General features: G+C 47.2%; 1 protein-coding gene across 1 annotated transcript in view; it reads right to left on the bottom strand.

The window, feature by feature from the left end:
- The window catches only part of LOC138267513 (zinc finger protein ZFP2-like), a 237779-nt gene that overhangs the window by 221145 nt on the left and 2776 nt on the right, over positions 1-13858 (bottom strand). The window contains exon 2 of the mRNA XM_069216516.1: positions 18-84. The gene's annotated coding sequence lies outside the window, so the exon portion shown is untranslated. The remainder of the gene's footprint in view (positions 1-17; positions 85-13858) is intronic.

The following is a 13858-nucleotide window of genomic DNA, read 5'->3' as shown; positions in this document are numbered from 1 at the left end:
TGTCACTATCTACTTACATTTTGGTTGTTATCAAATCAGCAAAAACACATTATGGTATATTCGTCCATTCTGTACCTTGTCCACCTGAAGAAAAGTTAGAACACACTCAATAAACATGATATTTTCGAATGACATCTGCTAATATTCTAATATGTTTATTTGCATTAAGTGCACTTATATGAACTATCTATATTATTGCAATTTGTCATGCAAATAATAGTAAACTATGTTGTACTCGATTCAAAAACAGTCACACAGGCAAAAAATAATAGCATCACATGCAATTACGCCACCACAGACTGGTAAATAATCTCATTACTTTCAATTAACCATGATGTGTAGCAAGCCCACTAATCTGACTATGACTACCGTCCTTTGCATCTTGTCACAGAGGAGTCGGATTCTCAGAAGGATGAATCGATAGCAATAGAACACCAGCACTTTTACTTTGTTTCACTCATCAAAACACTATTATTTGCACTAATCTCTTGTATATGTGTATTGTCCAGTTACAAAGCTAACTGTGGGGATACCCAGTTTCTAACCATCAATTTCCCCAATTGAAACTCATATTGTAGGTTAGGCAAGCTGTTTACCTTGGGCGATTCTTTGCACAAACCTTGAAACCATGTAGCAAATTAACTATACACCAATGTAAACAAGCATTGGCAAAGCCAACAGGCTTAACCTATGCAAGAGCTACTGGCTTTGCAGTTGGGTTTTAGTCATGTTGTACACCAGCATGGCTGCTGTTCAGCATGTCAAAAGTTAGTGGTGCAGGAGAGTGGAATGGAGTGTTGTAGAGCATAGTACAGCATCAAAGAACAGTGCAGAGCATCAATGAGTGGCGTGGAGTAGGGTAGTGATCTAGAGTAAAGTGGTGAAGAGTGGCGTAGACTGTAGTGTAGAAGAGTGTCAGAGTAGAGTTTTGTAGCGTAGAGTGTCAAAGAGTGGAGGGGCATTCTGTGAAGTCATGTCGAAGAATGGAGTGGTGCGTCGTAGAGTGGAGTTAAGTGGCATGGAGTGTCCTAGAGTGTTGCAGAGTGCCCTACAGTGTCGCAAAGAGGAGTGTCATAGAAGTGGGGTGCTATACACCCTGTCATTACAAACAACACGTTTTCAATTGAAAGGACCATACCATTTGCACCCACAGTCCTACTGATAAAAACTGTGCAGCGCACAAATGATAATTTGTGGAAATGGCATCACCAAGTGTACTGATTTGTCTTTTATCGTATTAACATATTTCTTTTGACTGAACTTTACAATTACAAAAAATGTGCTTCACTTGTGCTTTCCCACTTCTGATATACTCTAAAACATTTTGCACAGTTCACTTACAGAAATTTTAATTTTGGTGTGTGCTAGAAAACAATGTTTTCTTTCCCAGTAGCCAGCAAGATGGTCACATAAATCCTCTCACTTAGAAGACTGAGAAGGAAAAGTAAACACTAAGTGCCCTCAGAAGCAAGAGCCGAACATTTGACCTCTTTCTTTGAATGCACAGCAAATGTGACAAGAACAAAATGTAAAGGTTTGTTTACAAAAAGCGAGGACTGGCTAAAGAATATGAGGAGCAATGGTGAACAAACTATGGACCACAGGACCAACGAAGAAATGCTGGACAGCCTAAAACAAATAAAGCCAGCAAAGAGATAGCCAGAAAATGTGTTGTAGGAAGTTGGCTCTGTATGTGCTATTTCAAAGTAAGGAATAGCATGCACAGAGTCCAAGGGTTCCCCTTAGAGGTAAAATAGTGGTAAAAATAGATAATACTAATGCTCTATTTTGTGGTAGTGTGGTCGAGCAGTAGGCTTATCCAAGGAGTAGTGTTAAGCATTTGTTGTACATACACATAGACAATAAATGAGGTACACACACTCAGAGACAAATCCAGCCAATAGGTTTTTATATAGAAAAATATCTTTTCTTAGTTTATTTTAAGAACCACAGGTTCAAATTCTACATGTAATATCTCATTCGAAAGGTATTGCAGGTAAGTACTTTAGGAACTTCAAATCATCAAAATTGCATGTATACTTTTCAAGTTATTCACAAATAGCTGTTTTAAAAGTGGACACTTAGTGCAATTTTCACAGTTCCTAGGGGAGGTAAGTATTTGTTAGGTTAACCAGGTAAGTAAGACACTTACAGGGCTTAGTTCTTGGTCCAAGGTAGCCCACCGTTGGGGGTTCAGAGCAACCCCAAAGTCACCACACCAGCAGCTCAGGGCCGGTCAGGTGCAGAGTTCAAAGTGGTGCCCAAAACACATAGGCTAGAATGGAGAGAAGGGGGTGCCCCAGTTCCGGTCTGCTTGCAGGTAAGTACCCGCGTCTTCGGAGGGCAGACCAGGGGGGTTTTGTAGGGCACCGGGGGGGACACCAGCCCACACAGAAATTTCACCCTCAGCAGCGCGGGGGCGGCCGGGTGCAGTGTAGAAACAAGCGTCGGGTTTGTAATGGAAGTCAATGGGAGATCTAGGGATCTCTTCAGCGCTGCAGGCAGGCAAGGGGGGGGTTCCTCGGGGAAACCTCCACTTGGTCAAGGGAGAGGGACTCCTGGGGGTCACTCCTCCAGTGAAAGTCCGGTCCTTCAGGTCCTGGGGGCTGCGGGTGCAGGGTCTCTCCCAGGTGTCGGGACTTTGGATTCAAAAGAGTCGCGGTCAGGGGAAGCCTCGGGATTCCCTCTGCAGGCGGCGCTGTGGGGGCTCAGGGGGGACAGGTTTTTGTACTCACAGTCTCAGAGTAGTCCTGGGGTTCCTCCTGAGGTGTTGGATCGCCACCAGCCGAGTCGGGGTCGCCGGGTGCAGTGTTGCAAGTCTCACGCTTCTTGCGGGGAGCTTGCAGGGTTCTTTAAAGCTGCTGGAAACAAAGTTGCAGCTTTTCTTGGAGCAGGTCCGCTGTCCTCGGGAGTTTCTTGTCTTTTCGAAGCAGGGGCAGTCCTCAGAGGATGTCGAGGTCGCTGGTCCCTTTGGAAGGCGTCGCTGGAGCAGGATCTTTGGAAGGCAGGAGACAGGCCGGTGAGTTTCTGGAGCCAAGGCAGTTGTCGTCTTCTGGTCTTCCTCTGCAGGGGTTTTCAGCTAGGCAGTCCTTCTTCTTGTAGTTGCAGGAATCTAATTTTCTAGGGTTCAGGGTAGCCCTTAAATACTAAATTTAAGGGCGTGTTTAGGTCTGGGGGGTTAGTAGCCAATGGCTACTAGCCCTGAGGGTGGGTACACCCTCTTTGTGCCTCCTCCCAAGGGGAGGGGGTCACAATCCTAACCCTATTGGGGGAATCCTCCATCTGCAAGATGGAGGATTTCTAAAAGTCAGAGTCACCTCAGCTCAGGACACCTTAGGGGCTGTCCTGACTGGCCAGTGACTCCTCCTTGTTGCTTTCTTTGTTCCCTCCAGCCTTGCCGCCAAAAGTGGGGGCCGTGGCCGGAGGGGGCGGGCAACTCCACTAAGCTGGAGTGCCCTGCTGGGCTGTGACAAAGGGGTGAGCCTTTGAGGCTCACCGCCAGGTGTCACAGCTCCTGCCTGGGGGAGGTGCTAGCATCTCCACCCAGTGCAGGCTTTGTTACTGGCCTCAGAGTGACAAAGGCACTCTCCCCATGGGGCCAGCAACATGTCTCTGGTGTGGCAGGCTGCTGGAACTAGTCAGCCTACACAGACAGTCGGTTAAGTTTCAGGGGGCACCTCTAAGGTGCCCTCTGTGGTGTATTTTACAATAAAATGTACACTGGCATCAGTGTGCATTTATTGTGCTGAGAAGTTTGATACCAAACTTCCCAGTTTTCAGTGTAGCCATTATGGTGCTGTGGAGTTCGTGTTTGACAGACTCCCAGACCATATACTCTTATGGCTACCCTGCACTTACAATGTCTAAGGTTTTGTTTAGACACTGTAGGGGTACCATGCTCATGCACTGGTACCCTCACCTATGGTATAGTGCACCCTGCCTTAGGGCTGTAAGGCCTGCTAGAGGGGTGTCTTACCTATACTGCATAGGCAGTGAGAGGCTGGCATGGCACCCTGAGGGGAGTGCCATGTCGACTTACTCGTTTTGTTCTCACTAGCACACACAAGCTGGCAAGCAGTGTGTCTGTGCTGAGTGAGAGGTCTCCAGGGTGGCATAAGACATGCTGCAGCCCTTAGAGACCTTCCTTGGCATCAGGGCCCTTGGTACTAGAAGTACCAGTTACAAGGGACTTATCTGGATGCCAGGGTCTGCCAATTGTGGATACAAAAGTACAGGTTAGGGAAAGAACACTGGTGCTGGGGCCTGGTTAGCAGGCCTCAGCACACTTTCAATTGTAAACATAGCATCAGCAAAGGCAAAAAGTCAGGGGGCAACCATGCCAAGGAGGCATTTCCTTACACAACCCCCCCCCCAAACGAAAGAGGATGAGACTAACCTTTCCCAAGAGAGTCTTCATTTTCTAAGTGGAAGAACCTGGAAAGGCCATCTGCATTGGCATGGGCAGTCCCAGGTCTGTGTTCCACTATAAAGTCCATTCCCTGTAGGGAGATGGACCACCTCAACAGTTTAGGATTTTCACCTTTCATTTGCATCAGCCATTTGAGAGGTCTGTGGTCAGTTTGAACTAGGAAGTGAGTCCCAAAGAGGTATGGTCTCAGCTTCTTCAGGGACCAAACCACAGCAAAGGCCTCCCTCTCAATGGCACTCCAACGCTGCTCCCTGGGGAGTAACCTCCTGCTAATGAAAGCAACAGGCTGGTTAAGGCCATCATCATTTGTTTGGGACAAAACTGCCCCTATCCCATGTTCAGAGGCATCAGTCTGCACAATGAACTGCTTAGAATAATCTGGAGCTTTGAGAACTGGTGCTGAGCACATTGCCTGTTTCAGGGTGTCAAAGGCCTGTTGGCATTCCACAGTCCAGTTTACTTTCTTGGGCATTTTCTTGGAGGTGAGTTCAGTGAGGGCTGTCACAATGGATCCATATCCCTTCACAAACCTCCTGTAATACCCAGTCAAGCCAAGGAATGCCCTGACTTGAGTCTGGGTTTTTGGAGCTACCCAGTCCAGAATAGTCTGGATCTTGGGTTGGAGTGGCTGAACTTGGCCTCCACCTACAAGGTGTCCCAAGTAAACCACAGTTCCCTGCCCTATCTGGCATTTGGATGCCTTGATAGAGAGGCCTGCAGATTGCAGAGCCTTCAAAACCTTCTTCAGGTGGACCAGGTGATCCTGCCAGGTGGAGCTAAAGACAGCAATATCATCAAGATAAGCTGTGCTAAAGGACTCCAAGCCAGCAAGGACTTGATTCACCAACCTTTGGAAGGTGGCAGGGGCATTCTTTAAACCAAAGGGCATAACAGTAAACTGATAATGCCCATCAGGTGTGGAGAATGCTGTCTTTTCTTTTGCTCCAGGTGCCATTCTTATTTGCCAGTACCCTGCTGTCAAGTCAAAGGTACTTAGAAACTTGGCAGCACCTAATTTATCAATGAGCTCATCAGCTCTTGGAATTGGATGGGCATCTGTCTTGGTGACAGAGTTGAGCCCTCTGTAGTCCACACAAAACCTCATCTCTTTCTTTCCATCTTTGGTGTGAGGTTTGGGGACTAAGACCACTGGGCTAGCCCAGGGGCTGTCAGAGCGCTCAATTACTCCCAATTCCAGCATCTTGTGGACTTCCACCTTGATGCTTTCCTTAACATGGTCAGACTGTCTAAAGATTTTGTTCTTGACAGGCATGCTGTCTCCTGTGTCCACATCATGGGTACACAGGTGTGTCTGACCAGGGGTTAAGGAGAAGAGTTCAGGAAACTGTTGTAGGACTCTCCTACAATCAGCTTGCTGTTGGTCAGAGAGGGTGTCTGAGTAGATCACTCCATCTACTGTACCATCTTTTGGGTCTGATAACAGAAGATCAGGGAGAGGTTCACTCTCTGCCTCCTGATCCTCATCTGTTACCATCAACAGATTGACATCAGCCCTGTCGTGGAAGAGCTTAAGGCGGTTTACATGGATCACCCTCTTGGGGCTCCTGCTTGTGCCCAGGTCCACCAAGTAGGTGACCTGACTCTTCCTCTCTAGTACTGGGTAAGGGCCACTCCATTTGTCCTGGAGTGCCCTGGGAGCCACAGGCTCCAGAACCCAGACTTTCTGCCCTGGTTGGAACTCAACCAGTGCAGCCTTTTGGTCATACCAAAACTTCTGGAGCTGTTGGCTGGCCTCAAGGTTTTTAGTTGCCTTTTCCATGTACTCTGCCATTCTAGAGCGAAGGCCAAGTACATAGTCCACTATGTCCTGTTTAGGCTCATGGAGAGGTCTCTCCCAGCCTTCTTTAACAAGGGCAAGTGGTCCCCTTACAGGATGACCAAACAGAAGTTCAAAGGGTGAGAATCCTACTCCCTTCTGTGGCACCTCTCTGTAAGCGAAAAGCAGACATGGCAAGAGGACATCCCATCTCCTTTTGAGTTTTTCTGGGAGCCCCATGATCATGCCCTTTAATGTCTTGTTGAATCTCTCAACTAAGCCATTAGTTTGTGGATGGTATGGTGTAGTGAATTTATAAGTCACCCCACACTCATTCCACATGTGCTTTAGGTATGCTGACATGAAGTTGGTACCTCTGTCAGACACCACCTCCTTAGGGAAACCCACTCTGGTAAAGATACCAATGAGGGCCTTGGCTACTGCAGGGGCAGTAGTCGACCTAAGGGGAATAGCTTCAGGATACCTGGTAGCATGATCCACTACTACCAGGATATACATATTTCCTGAGGCTGTGGGAGGTTCTAGTGGACCAACTATGTCCACACCCACTCTTTCAAAGGGCACCCCCACCACTGGAAGTGGAATGAGGGGGGCCTTTGGATGCCCACCTGTCTTACCACTGGCTTGACAGGTGGGGCAGGAGAGGCAAAACTCCTTAACCATGTTGGACATATTGGGTCAGTAGAAGTGGTTGACTAACCTCTCCCACGTCTTGGTTTGTCCCAAATGTCCAGCAAGGGGAATGTCATGGGCCAATGTTAGGATGAACTTCCTGAACAGCTGAGGCACTACCACTCTCCTAGTGGCACCAGGTTTGGGGTCTCTGGCCTCAGTGTACAGGAGTCCATCTTCCCAATAGACCCTATGCGTTCCATTTTTCTTGCCTTTGGACTCTTCAGCAGCTTGCTGCCTAAGGCCTTCAAGAGAGGGACAGGTTTCTTGTCCCTTACACAGCTCCTCCCTTGAGGGTCCCCCTGGGCCCAAGAGCTCAACCTGATAAGGTTCAACCTCCAAAGGCTCAGTTCCCTCAGAGGGCAGAACTTCTTCCTGAGAAGAGAGGTTCCCTTTCTTTTGCTGTGTTGCAGTTGGTTTCCCAGCTGACTTTCCTGTTCTCTTGGTAGGCTGGGCCATTCTTCCAGACTCCAGCTCTACTTGTTCACCCTGTGCCTTGCATTGTGCTCTTGTTTTCACACACACCAGTTCAGGGATACCCAGCATTGCTGCATGGGTTTTTAGTTCTACCTCAGCCCATGCTGAGGACTCCAGGTCATTTCCAAGCAGACAGTCCACTGGGATATTTGAGGAGACCACCACCTGTTTCAGGCCATTGACCCCTCCCCATTCTAAAGTAACCATTGCCATGGGATGTACTTTTCTCTGATTGTCAGCGTTGGTGACTGTGTAAGTTTTTCCAGTCAGGTATTGGCCAGGGGAAACCAGTTTCTCTGTCACCATGGTGACACTGGCACCTGTATCCCTCAGGCCCTCTATTCTAGTCCCATTAATTAAGAGTTGCTGTCTGTATTTTTGCATGTTAGGCGGCCAGACAGCTAGTGTGGCTAAATCCACCCCACCCTCAGAAACTAGAGTAGCTTCAGTGTGGACCCTGATTTGCTCTGGGCACACTGTTGATCCCACTTGGAGACTAGCCATACCAGTGTTACCTGGATGGGAGTTTGGAGTGGAACCTTTCTTGGGACAGGCCTTGTCTCCAGTTTGGTGTCCATGCTGTTTACAGCTATGACACCAGGCCTTTTTGGGATCAAAGTTTTTACCCTTGTACCCATTGTTTTGTGAAGAGGCTCTGGGCCCACCCTCCTGTGCAGGTTTTTGGGGGCCTGTAGAAGACTCTTTACTATTTTTAGTTTTGGTTGTCTCATCACCCTTCCCCTGGGGAGTCTTTGTGACCCCTTTCTTTTGGTCACCCCCTGTTGAAGTCTTGGACACCCTTGTCTTGACCCAATGGTCCGCCTTCTTTCCCAATTCTTGGGGAGAAATTGGTCCTAGGTCTACCAGATGCTGATGCAGTTTATCATTGAAACAATTACTTAACAGGTGTTCTTTCACAAATAAATTGTACAGCCCATCATAATTACTTACACCACTGCCTTGAATCCAACCATCTAGTGTTTTCACTGAGTAGTCAACAAAGTCAACCCAGGTCTGGCTCGAGGATTTTTGAGCCCCCCTGAACCTAATCCTGTACTCCTCAGTGGAGAATCCAAAGCCCTCAATCAGGGTACCCTTCATGAGGTCATAAGATTCTGCATCTTGTCCAGAGAGTGTGAGGAGTCTATCCCTACACTTTCCTGTGAACATTTCCCAAAGGAGAGCACCCCAGTGAGATCTGTTCACTTTTCTGGTTACACAAGCCCTCTCAAAAGCTGTGAACCATTTGGTGATGTCATCACCATCTTCATATTTAGTTACAATCCCTTTGGGGATTTTCAACATGTCAGGAGAATCTCTGACCCTATTTATGTTGCTGCCACCATTGATGGGTCCTAGGCCCATCTCTTGTCTTTCCCTCTCTATGGCTAGGATCTGTCTTTCCAAAGCCAATCTTTTGGCCATCCTGGCTAACTGGATGTCCTCTTCACTGGGGCTATCCTCAGTGATTTCAGAGGTGTTGGTCTCTCCTGTGAGGGAACCAGCATCTCTGACTATTATTTTTGGAGTCAGGGTTTGAGGGACCCTGTTCTCCCTAGATAGGATTGGTAGGGGGGAATTGTCCTCCAAGTCACTATCCTCTTCCTCTGAGTTGCCACCCTCAGAGGGGTTGGCCTTTTCAAACTCTGCCAAAAGCTCCTGGAGCTGTATTTTGGTAGGTTTGGGGCCCATAGTTATTTTCTTTATTTAACAGAGTGACCTTAGCTCCCTCATCTTAAGATGGAGGTAAGGTGTGGTGTCGAGTTCCACCACAGTCACATCTGTGCTAGACATTTTGCTTCTAAAAGTTGGAAAACTTTTTAAGAATCTACAACTGGTTCTAGAATCTAATTCAAACTTTTACAAACTTTTAAACTCTAAAAAGAAATGCTAAACAGGATCTAACACAAGGCCCTAGCAGGTCTTTTAAGAATTTAGAAAACTTTTCAAATTGCAAAAATCAATTTCTAATGACAATTTTGGAATTTGTCGTGTGATCAGGTATTGGCTGAGTAGTCCAGCAAATGCAAAGTCTTGTACCCCACCGCTGATCCACCAATGTAGGAAGTTGGCTCTGTATGTGCTATTTCAAAGTAAGGAATAGCATGCACAGAGTCCAAGGGTTCCCCTTAGAGGTAAAATAGTGGTAAAAATAGATAATACTAATGCTCTATTTTGTGGTAGTGTGGTCGAGCAGTAGGCTTATCCAAGGAGTAGTGTTAAGCATTTGTTGTACATACACATAGACAATAAATGAGGTACACACACTCAGAGACAAATCCAGCCAATAGGTTTTTATATAGAAAAATATCTTTTCTTAGTTTATTTTAAGAACCACAGGTTCAAATTCTACATGTAATATCTCATTCGAAAGGTATTGCAGGTAAGTACTTTAGGAACTTCAAATCATCAAAATTGCATGTATACTTTTCAAGTTATTCACAAATAGCTGTTTTAAAAGTGGACACTTAGTGCAATTTTCACAGTTCCTAGGGGAGGTAAGTATTTGTTAGGTTAACCAGGTAAGTAAGACACTTACAGGGCTTAGTTCTTGGTCCAAGGTAGCCCACCGTTGGGGGTTCAGAGCAACCCCAAAGTCACCACACCAGCAGCTCAGGGCCGGTCAGGTGCAGAGTTCAAAGTGGTGCCCAAAACACATAGGCTAGAATGGAGAGAAGGGGGTGCCCCGGTTCCGGTCTGCTTGCAGGTAAGTACCCGCGTCTTCGGAGGGCAGACCAGGGGGGTTTTGTAGGGCACCGGGGGGGACACAAGCCCACACAGAAATTTCACCCTCAGCAGCGCGGGGGCGGCCGGGTGCAGTGTAGAAACAAGCGTCGGGTTTGTAATGGAAGTCAATGGGAGATCTAGGGATCTCTTCAGCGCTGCAGGCAGGCAAGGGGGGGGTTCCTCGGGGAAACCTCCACTTGGTCAAGGGAGAGGGACTCCTGGGGGTCACTCCTCCAGTGAAAGTCCGGTCCTTCAGGTCCTGGGGGCTGCGGGTGCAGGGTCTCTCCCAGGTGTCGGGACTTTGGATTCAAAAGAGTCGCGGTCAGGGGAAGCCTCGGGATTCCCTCTGCAGGCGGCGCTGTGGGGGCTCAGGGGGGACAGGTTTTTGTACTCACAGTCTCAGAGTAGTCCTGGGGTTCCTCCTGAGGTGTTGGATCGCCACCAGCCGAGTCGGGGTCGCCGGGTGCAGTGTTGCAAGTCTCACGCTTCTTGCGGGGAGCTTGCAGGGTTCTTTAAAGCTGCTGGAAACAAAGTTGCAGCTTTTCTTGGAGCAGGTCCGCTGTCCTCGGGAGTTTCTTGTCTTTTCGAAGCAGGGGCAGTCCTCAGAGGATGTCGAGGTCGCTGGTCCCTTTGGAAGGCGTCGCTGGAGCAGGATCTTTGGAAGGCAGGAGACAGGCCGGTGAGTTTCTGGAGCCAAGGCAGTTGTCGTCTTCTGGTCTTCCTCTGCAGGGGTTTTCAGCTAGGCAGTCCTTCTTCTTGTAGTTGCAGGAATCTAATTTTTTAGGGTTCAGGGTAGCCCTTAAATACTAAATTTAAGGGCGTGTTTAGGTCTGGGGGGTTAGTAGCCAATGGCTACTAGCCCTGAGGGTGGGTACACCCTCTTTGTGCCTCCTCCCAAGGGGAGGGGGTCACAATCCTAACCCTATTGGGGGAATCCTCCATCTGCAAGATGGAGGATTTCTAAAAGTCAGAGTCACCTCAGCTCAGGACACCTTAGGGGCTGTCCTGACTGGCCAGTGACTCCTCCTTGTTGCTTTCTTTGTTCCCTCCAGCCTTGCCGCCAAAAGTGGGGGCCGTGGCCGGAGGGGGCGGGCAACTCCACTAAGCTGGAGTGCCCTGCTGGGCTGTGACAAAGGGGTGAGCCTTTGAGGCTCACCGCCAGGTGTCACAGCTCCTGCCTGGGGGAGGTGCTAGCATCTCCACCCAGTGCAGGCTTTGTTACTGGCCTCAGAGTGACAAAGGCACTCTCCCCATGGGGCCAGCAACATGTCTCTGGTGTGGCAGGCTGCTGGAACTAGTCAGCCTACACAGACAGTCGGTTAAGTTTCAGGGGGCACCTCTAAGGTGCCCTCTGTGGTGTATTTTACAATAAAATGTACACTGGCATCAGTGTGCATTTATTGTGCTGAGAAGTTTGATACCAAACTTCCCAGTTTTCAGTGTAGCCATTATGGTGCTGTGGAGTTCGTGTTTGACAGACTCCCAGACCATATACTCTTATGGCTACCCTGCACTTACAATGTCTAAGGTTTTGTTTAGACACTGTAGGGGTACCATGCTCATGCACTGGTACCCTCACCTATGGTATAGTGCACCCTGCCTTAGGGCTGTAAGGCCTGCTAGAGGGGTGTCTTACCTATACTGCATAGGCAGTGAGAGGCTGGCATGGCACCCTGAGGGGAGTGCCATGTCGACTTACTCGTTTTGTTCTCACTAGCACACACAAGCTGGCAAGCAGTGTGTCTGTGCTGAGTGAGAGGTCTCCAGGGTGGCATAAGACATGCTGCAGCCCTTAGAGACCTTCCTTGGCATCAGGGCCCTTGGTACTAGAAGTACCAGTTACAAGGGACTTATCTGGATGCCAGGGTCTGCCAATTGTGGATACAAAAGTACAGGTTAGGGAAAGAACACTGGTGCTGGGGCCTGGTTAGCAGGCCTCAGCACACTTTCAATTGTAAACATAGCATCAGCAAAGGCAAAAAGTCAGGGGGCAACCATGCCAAGGAGGCATTTCCTTACATGTGTGTTAAAAAACACAAAGTCAGTGGTAAACAATGGGTGTAATGCAATTCCAGGGAAGCTTTCAGAGTGCCCAAAATAAATTTTTTCGCAACCAGACAGCTGTCATGTCTGGCTAGGCTTTACCTAAATTGTGCAGCAGATAAAGATTAAGGCCAAGTACAACTTCTAATCTTTTAGAAAAAAAAAACCTACAAGATTATCCTCAGCTAATTTCTACTTAAAAAGCAATATCTGCCAACCGCTTTCACAATATTTCCATCCACTTATAATGTATTTTGAGGCGTACAACACAAAAGTAACAAATAGCCGACAGCCCTTTAGGCTGGATGATGGCCATTCTCTATAAGGGCACTGAAGGAGGATTGGATCATAAATGCTATGAGATCCTCTGATAAGATCTGCACCGTAGATAGAACCATCAAAACCAGTCATCAAAACGTAATTTTCAAACACTAAAAGATTAAAAAAATAAAATAATCAAATGTAATAAGTATCTTGTGCATCTGTCAAAAAAGGTTTTTTGCTACATTACTGTTATCAGAGAATCTCAAAAAAATGTTCCCATCTTTATTTCCCATAACTACCAAAGCAGCACTGATGCAATCATTCATGTAATTCAGTGTCAAATATGGTAGGAAGCAATGTATTTCTTCAGTTCTGACGCAAATGCAACTTGCCCCATATATTTTTCTTTAAATACCTCTAAATTTAATAAGAATTTGGGGTACCAATATTTCCAAACTCGAGTTGCGGAAACCTTTAAGACCGCTGGATCACTGCCTGACTACTGCTTCAAAATTACTCAGGGCTCAGTGGAGCCAAACTCAATGGTACGGATAAAATTAGAGAAATGGCTCTAAGACCTGATAACGAGATGACAGAAAAAGACATTATGTTTATGTCAACTTTGAGCAAATTATCTCAAAACGTGTATGTATCCCCAACGAAGGTCTTTTATTTAGGTGGGCTGTCCAGTAAGCAAGCGTTCTTAAACTGTGAGAACACTCCGGCACCTGCTTTGGTTTATTTAAAGGGAAGTTATTTCTGCCTAGCAAGAAAAAACACTGCTTCTTTTTTCCAGGTATGTACCTCTATCTAGACACAACAAATGACCGGTGATTAGAACCATCTACCTGTCCAGGAAATCCATTAAAACACACACACAAGATCTTGTTGTACCAGCAATCGTTGTGCCGCATCTTGGTTTGCTGCACCATAAGTAGGCTATATAAATGAGAAAATTTAGAATTTAGCTTCTGTGCCTAGAGATGAGCTTACATAGAACACTAGCCCCTTGCTCTATACCAAGAGGACTTAGCATAGAAGCACAATGTTGCATTATGTTATGTTAGAGGCATTTGTATAACATACATTGCCTGAATGGTATGGCATAACAAGCTTTTTGGAGTTTGAGAATGTGTGTGCCTGTATGAGAGGAGTGCGAGTTAAAGGGGGAGGGGGGGGGGGGGAGACTTATGTGTTTGTTATCTGCGTTTACCTGTACTATGGGTGTGGGACCATTAAAGATATACTGTTTAGTTGACGGTATTCTGCCTGTCCTCAATATTTACCAGTCCTTAGCAAGATTTTGCATTTTTACAACATTACCGTGATACCCGTCATAATCACCTCAACCCCGGCTCACAGGCATTCTTTGTGACGTTCTGGCTAACTCGGTCATACAACAATGGGGCTGCATGCAGTGCTATGGATTACCTTTAGAAGCGATCAAT

Source organism: Pleurodeles waltl, chromosome 12 (assembly GCF_031143425.1).
Source record: "Pleurodeles waltl isolate 20211129_DDA chromosome 12, aPleWal1.hap1.20221129, whole genome shotgun sequence".
Lineage (NCBI taxonomy): Eukaryota > Metazoa > Chordata > Amphibia > Caudata > Salamandridae > Pleurodeles > Pleurodeles waltl.
The sequence above is the reverse complement of the archived record's forward strand: the minus strand, read 5'-3'. Positions and strand labels throughout refer to the sequence as shown.